General features: G+C 34.6%; 1 pseudogene; it reads left to right on the top strand.

The window, feature by feature from the left end:
- The first annotated feature begins 585 nt into the window (after positions 1-585).
- Positions 586-2,157, top strand: LOC116871724 (annotated as a pseudogene).
- The last annotated feature ends 6,438 nt before the right edge of the window (positions 2,158-8,595 follow it).

The raw sequence follows: 8,595 nt of genomic DNA, 5'->3' as shown, positions 1-8,595 counted from the left end.
AGCTGGGAGCCTGCTTTCTCCTCTCTCTCTCTATGCCTGCCTCTCTGCATACTTGTGATCTCTCCCTCTCTGTTTCAAATAAATGAATAAAATCTTTAAAAAAAAAAAGACTAGTAAATGTCTTCTAATATATTTGGAAAGATTTTGCAGACATAAAGTAGGAGCTGGTTGCTACATAAAAGATTCAGATAACGGGAAATAATAGCATTTTTCAAAGATTTTACTTACTTATTTGAGAAAGGCAGGGGAGGGAGAGGCAGAGAGAGAGGGAGAAGCAGACTCCCTGTGGAGCAGGGAGCCCAACACAGGGGCTTGATCCCAAGACCCCGGGATCATGACCTGAGCTAAAGGCATATGCTTAACCCACTAAGCCACCCAGGCACTCCATCATTTCTTTTTAATTGTTAAAAAAATAATTTTAATTAAAAATTAAAATTTAATTTAAACAAATGGAGTCAGCACACCGTCTTTAGGCTGAACCATGGTGGACGTTTGAAGGCAGCTGACCTGTAGCCTGCAATGCCCCGAATGGTCTCCTGTGGAAGCCTGAGCCAGTGTGTAGCTCTCTCCCTTTGTTTCCTAACCATGTCCACCAACAAGAATGCTAATTCACCAACTGCACACCTTAACAGATTTAAGAACAAGAAGAAAGACAGTACAAAAATAAGACGGCACTGAATAGAAGTTAATGTGGACCTAAGAAAAACTAAGAAAGATTACCAGATGTTGAAAAGGAGAAATGTAAACTAATTTCCTGATGACACTACTTGTCCACTTCAAGAAACCAAAACAACCAGGGCACTGAATTGGTCTGTTGATGACTTTGTTAAAGGCATAAATAGCAACAATTTGGAAAGCCAGCTCCAGGCTGCTCAAGCTGCTAGGAAACTGCTTTCTAGGGAAAGACAGTCCTCCACAGACAACACAATTGGGTTGGTCTGAGTCCAAAATTTGTGTCCTTCTTGAGCAGAACTGATTGTAATCCCATTCAGTTTGAATCTGCCTGGACCCTCTTTAACATTGCTTCTGGGACATCAGAACAGACCACGGTTGTGGTAGATGGACATATTATCCCAGCATTCATTTTTCTGTTGGCATCTCCCCATGCCCACGCCAGTGAACAAGCTGTATGAGCTCTCAGAAACACTGTAGGTGATGGGTTGGGTTTTCTGAGTCTTCATTATCAAGTATGGGCAATTGACTCACTGTTGCTTCTCCTTGAAGTTCCTGATATGTCATCTTTGGTATGTGGTTACTACATAACCTTATTGAACATCTTGAAAACTTTGTCTCAAGAAGAATCTTGTTAGATGAGGTCGAGCAGATTCTTCCTACTTTAGTTCATCTCCTGCATCATGATGATCCAGAAGTATATTACCAGATACCTACTGGGCCATTTCTTACCTTATTGTTGGTCCAAAAGAATGGATTGAAATGGTTGTGAAAACAGGAGTTGTGCTCAACTTGTGAAGTTTCTAGGAGCTACTAAATTGTCCACTGTGATTCCTATGCTAGGAGTCATAGGAAATATTGTCACTGGGAGAGATAAACAGACTCAGGATGTAATAGATGCACTTGGTGTATTTCCCAGCCTGCTAATGGACCCCAAAACTAATATTCAAAAGGAAGCTACATGGATGATGTCAAATATCACAGCTGGTCATCAGGACCAGATACAGCAAGTTGTGAATTATGGCTTAGTCCCATTCCTCACTGATGTTCTCTCTAAGGCAGACTTTAAGACTCAAAATGAAGCTGTCTGGGCTGTGGCCTATTATACAAGTGGTTGGACAGATGAACAGATTGTATACCTCATTCATTGTGGCATAATAGAACCATTGATGAACCTCTCAACTGCAAAAGATACCAAAAGTATTCCAGTTATTCTGGATGCCACTTCAAACATCTTTGAGGCTGCTGAGAAACTAGGTGAAACTTAGAAACTTACTATGATTGGAGAATGTGGAGATCTAGACAAAATTGAAGCTCTACAAAGCCAGGATAATGAGTCTGCGTACAAAGCTTCATTAAGCTTAAACTTAATTGAGAAGTATCTCTGTTGAGGAAGAGGAAGATCAAAATATTGTACCAGAAACTACCTCTGAAGGCTATGCATCCCAAATTCAGGATGGCACTCCTGGGACCTTTAAGTTTTAGATTATACAGCAAAGCATAAATTCGTTCGTTGTATACCAAGTTTGGTATAAGTTCTTCTTACAGTTTCTCTACTAAGAACTCTTTTTAAGTGTGTTTTGTTACTGTAACACTTTTGTGCAAGGAAGCTATATTTGAGCGTTCCAAACTATCCCTACTGTATGAAGCTTCTCCCCTCAGTGGGTTTCTTATTTCTATGTGGAATCTCATATATTGCAGTGTGCTCTAAGTAAAGATTAACTTCCACACTTTTCTTTTCTCTTTTTTTAAGATTTTATTTATTTATTTATTTATTTGTCAGAGAGAAAGAGAGAGCTCAAACACATGCAGAGTGGCAGGCAGCGGCAGAGAGAGAAGCAGGCTACCTGCTGAGCAAGGATCCCGATGCGGGGACTCAATCCGAGGACCTGGGATCATGACCTGAGCCGAAGGCAGTGGCCTAACCAACTGAGCCACCCAGGTGTCCCTAAATTCCACACTTTTCTTAAAAAAAAAAAATTTTTTTTAAAGATTTTATTTATTAATTTATTTGACAGAAAGAGAGATCACAAGTAGGCAGAGAGACAGGCAGAGAGATTGGGGGAAGCAGGCTCCCTGCTGAGCATAGAGCCTGATGCAGAGCTCAATCCCAGGACCCTGAGATCATGACCCCTGCCGAAGGCAGCGGCTTAACCCACTGAGCCACCCAGGCACCCCCCAAAAAAAAAATTCTTTAAAAAAATAAACAAATGGAGTCAGACTAGAGTAGAGAAGGGGAGTCTTTGGGCCTAAGCTATACAGCAGGTCCAGAGAACAATAATTCCAGAATGGCTGCAATATATAGAACTCATGAGTAGAGGTGATTTTGGGAAATAGAATTTAGGGGACCAAAGTACATAAGTAGAATCTTAGACACAGTAGAAGATATGACTGAATAAGAAGACACAGACAAAAAGAAAAACATTACAAATATCAAGGGGTAATTAGGCAAAGCAAAATTACAAGAAAAGCAAAGTCCAAATATAGAGATAACAAAAACCATGATGTCCTCTGAAAATTTTATAATGTGGATTAGAGATCCAATGGAACTTCACACTAGGTATATTCAGGGTCATATATTATAGTATATTATATTTATATAGGTATAATATATATTATTTTAGCTGAGAGTTTTGTAAAGATTAATAGATTATAGTACATGATCTCATTAAATATTTATAAAGCATAATAATATTGGATATTATGTTTTAGAATAAACATAGAACACTGTTAATGGTACCATGGTTATAGATGAAAATATACACCTTAACATGGAAAATGTAAAAATAAAGTTTTGGTTGACTAAGAAAAATTAAAAGTGGGAGAAGTATTGATAGGAGGGCTACCTCATGTTACTTAGTGGTGATTAGGATACGCTTTCTGGAGAAGTGACATATTACAGAGGTGTTTAGTAGGGAATGAAAGGGCATTTATAATTTTATGAGAAAAGGGAAAGAAGAAGATTGGCTATAATTTTTAATCTCAGTAAAATTATGCATCTAAATAATTACATAAAGATCAAGGCCATATATATTGTTGAAACATAGAAGTAACCACCAGGAAAGTAAAATTAAAAAAAAAAAAAAAAGTTGAGGATGCAGTCTCTGGCAGAAGAGACCAAAGAGTAATAGTTAAATGAGGGCTTATTGCTTTTCATTTTTAAGTTGTTCTCTATCATTTTAGAAATGCAAGAATAAGTTGTTTTAAAAGAAAAATCATGTAGGCAAATGCAAGGTTATCGTAATTAATTATTTAAAAAAATTAAAAGACAAACTAATCCTCATTATCAGACCTCCAAATATGTTGATTATTACCTTTATTTGTTTTTTTGTTTTGTTTTGTTTTGTTTTCAGAAAAAGCAGTCAAGCCAATAGGTTGACCTCTGCTCCTGTGCCTCAGTCTTAGCATTAAATAAGCCAATGAAATGTTAATAACTTCAACACTTTTTAAAGAAAAATCTTTCATTTTGAAATAATTTTAGATTTACAGAAAAGTTGCAAAGATATTATGGGAAGTTCTCAATATCTTTCGCACAGTCTACTCTGTTACCATGTAACAATGACATGTTCATCAAAACTAAGTGATTTAAAGTAATTATAATAATATTAACTGAAGTCCAGACTTTTTTCATGCTTTCTAAAACTTTCACAGATACCCTCTTTCTGTTCCAAGATCCAAACCACGACAGCACATTGTATTTAAAGACTTTGGATGTAAAAGTCTTAGAGGAGAAGAAAAAGTTAAGATCATGAAAGCTTCTGATCCCTAGGAGCTGGCAATTAAAAGTTCTTAGGGAATTAAAAGATAATTAAGACTCTTAAGGGAATGATACTACAGAGGTGATTGCATTGTTTATTTAGATGATAATCATAGACCCAGTCTAAATCTCTATGACTGTTCTTTCTAAGAACATATCTAGCATCAAAAAATGAGCACTACAGGGAAGTTATACATCAAATGGATTCATTAATATCATCTCTGTAGATTACCAGGTACATTCCTCAGAAATAGCAACCGTATCTTGAGACTCTCCTACTTCGGCTCTTACTTTGGAACAAGTTGGACGAATGGGTCACTCCTGCCATGTTTACCTTTTTTTTTTTTTTTTTTTCATATAGATAACTTCAACTAAATGATTTCTGTTTTTAAAAGTCTGGCATACCGAACACTTGTTTTTCTGAAGCTTAAGAGTGAGTTAGTATGAATGAAATAGTCTGTTGTTATTTTTCAAGTTAGCCTGAAAGCCATTTCATAACACATGTCAAAATATTGTGAATTCAGTTCACATTTCAGTTAAAAACAGTTTGAAACCTTTCACTAGGCTATGCTTACTTAAAAAAATCCTTACCAAAGTCATCTATTATTGATTTCATAAATTTGACAGCTTGTTTTTTCTTTTAAAACAATACTAAATGATCTTAAACCACACCTTGTACAAGAGTTTGTTTTGTTTTTTGTTTTGTTTTGTTTTGTTTTGTAGGGACATAACTTCTTTCAATGACTCAGGTGAAAAAAATAAAAAGGCTGAATTTCCTTGTTAAAAGTAGGACCTGTTGAGGCAGACAGATTGAATAATGGGAGGCCAGGCAAATAGGAAAAGAATTTTGAATATAAGCTCTTTTAGAAATGAAATGCAGACTGTTAAGCTACTCAGACACAGACTGTATTAAGTTACCTTAAGTACATACACCAAAGATCTATCTCTATCTATTCCTATCTCTATTATCTCTATCTCCACCACTATTTCTATCTCTGTCTCTAGCTATATCATGTGTAGCCCAGATAAATAACATGTCTGACCAAAATGAAATTCATGACTGAAATACTAGGTATTCACAGGACAGGTATTTTGTCACCTGACCTTATATGGGGCAAAAAGTAAATCAGATAGATAAAACTTTCCTGTAGGGGCATCTGGGTGGCTCAGTGGGTTAAAGCCTCTGCCTTCAGCTCAGGTCATGATCCCAGGGTGCTGGGATCGAGCCCCGCATCAGGCTCTCTGCTCAGCGGGGAGCCTGCTTCCCTTCCTCTCTCTCTGCCTACTTGTGATCTCTGTCTGTCAAATAAATAAATAAATAAAATCTTAAAAAAAAAAAACCTTTCCTGTAGTCACCCAGCCAGTGTGAAACATGAAATATAATTTTTGCAATTTTGCATTAGAAAAATCCACTTTTTAAAAAATGCTTTTTAATAATTTTCACAACAAGAAGATATATAATATTCAAAATTAAGAAGCTGTATCACTAAGAGTCATCACACAAGCGTGCAACTTAAAAGTATTCTACACAGTGTATGCCAATGGGTCTGATATCAATCCTAGGAAGAGCAATTAAACCTGAATTTCCTCAGTTTGCTGATAAGTAAATAATGGAAGGTACTATTCTTTCTATAAAAACCAATAAAAGAAATATATATATATATATATGTATGTATATATATATATTCTTTTTTTAATACACTAATGCATGCAGCATTTCTAGTCCTTTAGAGAATAAGTGGTCCTCTTACTAGATGCACATTAAGATCATTAGTATAATTAATGTCTCCAATCATTTTTTATAAAAAATGGTTTGACTCAAACCTTTAAAGTGTATTAAATAAAATATTTTTAAATGACAGATAATAGCTGTGGAGCTTAGTTTTCCATTTATGATTAGCTTCCTGGCTTGTGCAAGTATACTTTAGTGGTTTTTCTAATTTGGCAACAGGCAGAAAATATTATTGACAAGTGCATCAGTACTGTTTGGAGATTCATTCACATATTTACTTACTCTGAAAAATGAATTCAAAACTTAAAATAAAGGGGGGTGCCTGGGTGGCTCAGTGGGTTAAAGCCTCTGCCTTCAGCTCAGGTCATGTCCTGGGATTGAGCCCCATATCGGGCTCTCTGCTCAGCAAGGAGCCTGCTTCCTCCTATCTCTCTCTGCCTGCTGCTCTGCCTACTTGTGATCTCTGTCTGTCAAATAAATAATCTTTAAAAAAAAAACAAAAAACTTAAAATAAAGGAATTAATACAGTAAATAAATAAAGTAATATTGTGGGAAGCAATACAATATTTTCTCTGCCAGGGTATATTCTGTCATATTTTTCAAATGATAAGTTTTTGGCTAATAATTTTGTTAAATTGTCAAAAGAGAATAAAACAATGACTTATGTGAGAAAACACAACAATAAAATAAAACAAAGTAATTAGAATTACTGATTCTATGTTATGATGCTGCAAATAACAAAATCTTATGTAGACTGGCTAACTATAGGTTGAATCTAGCTTGTATGTATGTATTCTGTGTCTAAAAAGACTGCATAATTTTTTAAGAGGGGAAGAGGAATACTTAGAAAAAGCTATGCTAATATGGAAAATCATGTCCAAGGGGCATATAGTTCAAATTTTTATTTTAAACACCATTAGTCAATGCTAGTGGCTTACATTTTAATATATTCATTTTAATTTGTTTAAATTAAGCCTCACTTTTTGGTTTATATTATCATCATCATCACATATGCTAGAATATAATTCTATTGGCATAGATAAAATTTGGTTTATACAAGGTCAGCAAGATTTATATTAAGTATTTAATACCAAAACATGTATTTTTATAATTTTTAAAATAAAGATATGGTGAAAACTAACAGCTGTGTAATAAAAGTACTGTTTTAGACAATGATTTTTGTGACGAGGATAGACAGCTATCATGAATTATGAGCATACTGTTGATTAAACTAAATAAAAATAATATAGGCAGAAAATGAAGCTGTTGGAGAGTTTAATCTGTCTGAATTATCTGCCATGGCTTTACATTTGTCTTAAAGAATTAAAATCCAAATTCAGAAAGATCAAAATAAAAAAGAAAATCTCATTGCAAAGCAAATATAAATGCATTTGTTAGATCCCATTATTAGATATTATTTTATGAATTAACCATGTATAATTTTTTATTTGATTGCAAGTGATAATTAAACAGTTGGGAGACTGAAACCCCACCAGAGTAGTTGGTAAGTAGAGTTACCCCAAATGCAAGAGTCCAGAACCATGTGATAAAAGGAGACAGAAAAAAAATTTGAAATAAATTTCCTATGGTACAGAGAGAGGCTTCTTTCAGATGAATGTCCATGTAGGAAATTATTTTTCATAAAAGCCCACTATGGTCTATGATTCTATCTGATGGTGACTTGTAGCCAATTTTTAAAATGGAATATACTTGGAAAGAACTGTGGAAAACATTTATACAGAGGAGAATAAGATATCTGAAAGATTCTGCACTTGCATAGATCTATTAAAAAAATAAAACAAAAAATGTTTTTGTAAAAAAAAATAAATAGGATCATAAAAATATAGTACCTTTGGAAAGGATGTAAAACGGATAATTTTATACTTATCTGAAATCCAAAGGTGACAAGTGAACTACTACCAAAAGGCAAAACAAAAAAGCAAACAGAATTAAAAAGAAGAGTGAATCATTCCTTGACTTAGATATGATAAAAGAGAGAATCTGTTTGAGAATAACTTCTCTTCTCTAAAAGATTTCCTGAAGGCATAAGCCAAGTTTTACTGTAGCTTCTTCTACGTGTATGGTATCTATTAGTACATTGGATATAATGTAACTATAATTCAATTATTCTCCAAGTGTGTTGGTTGCAGGTGAAAGTAAACAAGTGTTTTAATTCATTTCAGATAATTTATTTCTTAATAAGAAGTCCTTAGATTCATGGACACAAATTTCATATAATCCATTTAAAAAATGATGCCAAAAAATGACAAAGAGGGGGGGAAAAAAGGTATTTTTGGAAGTAAAGATTTGATATATAACAATGAAGTAGGTTGTGTCAGGATGTCATCATCTCATCTGTTCTCACCCATAAGAACTCAGCAGCTCAGTTGCTGGTCTCCCCTCTCCCATGGGCTTGTCAATAAAAACATATGAA

The sequence above is a fragment of the Lontra canadensis genome, unplaced genomic scaffold (assembly GCF_010015895.1).
Source record: "Lontra canadensis isolate GAN:19392208 unplaced genomic scaffold, GSC_riverotter_1.0 scaffold27, whole genome shotgun sequence".
Lineage (NCBI taxonomy): Eukaryota > Metazoa > Chordata > Mammalia > Carnivora > Mustelidae > Lontra > Lontra canadensis.
Note: the sequence above shows the minus strand (reverse complement) of the source record. Positions and strands in the feature narration are given on the sequence as shown.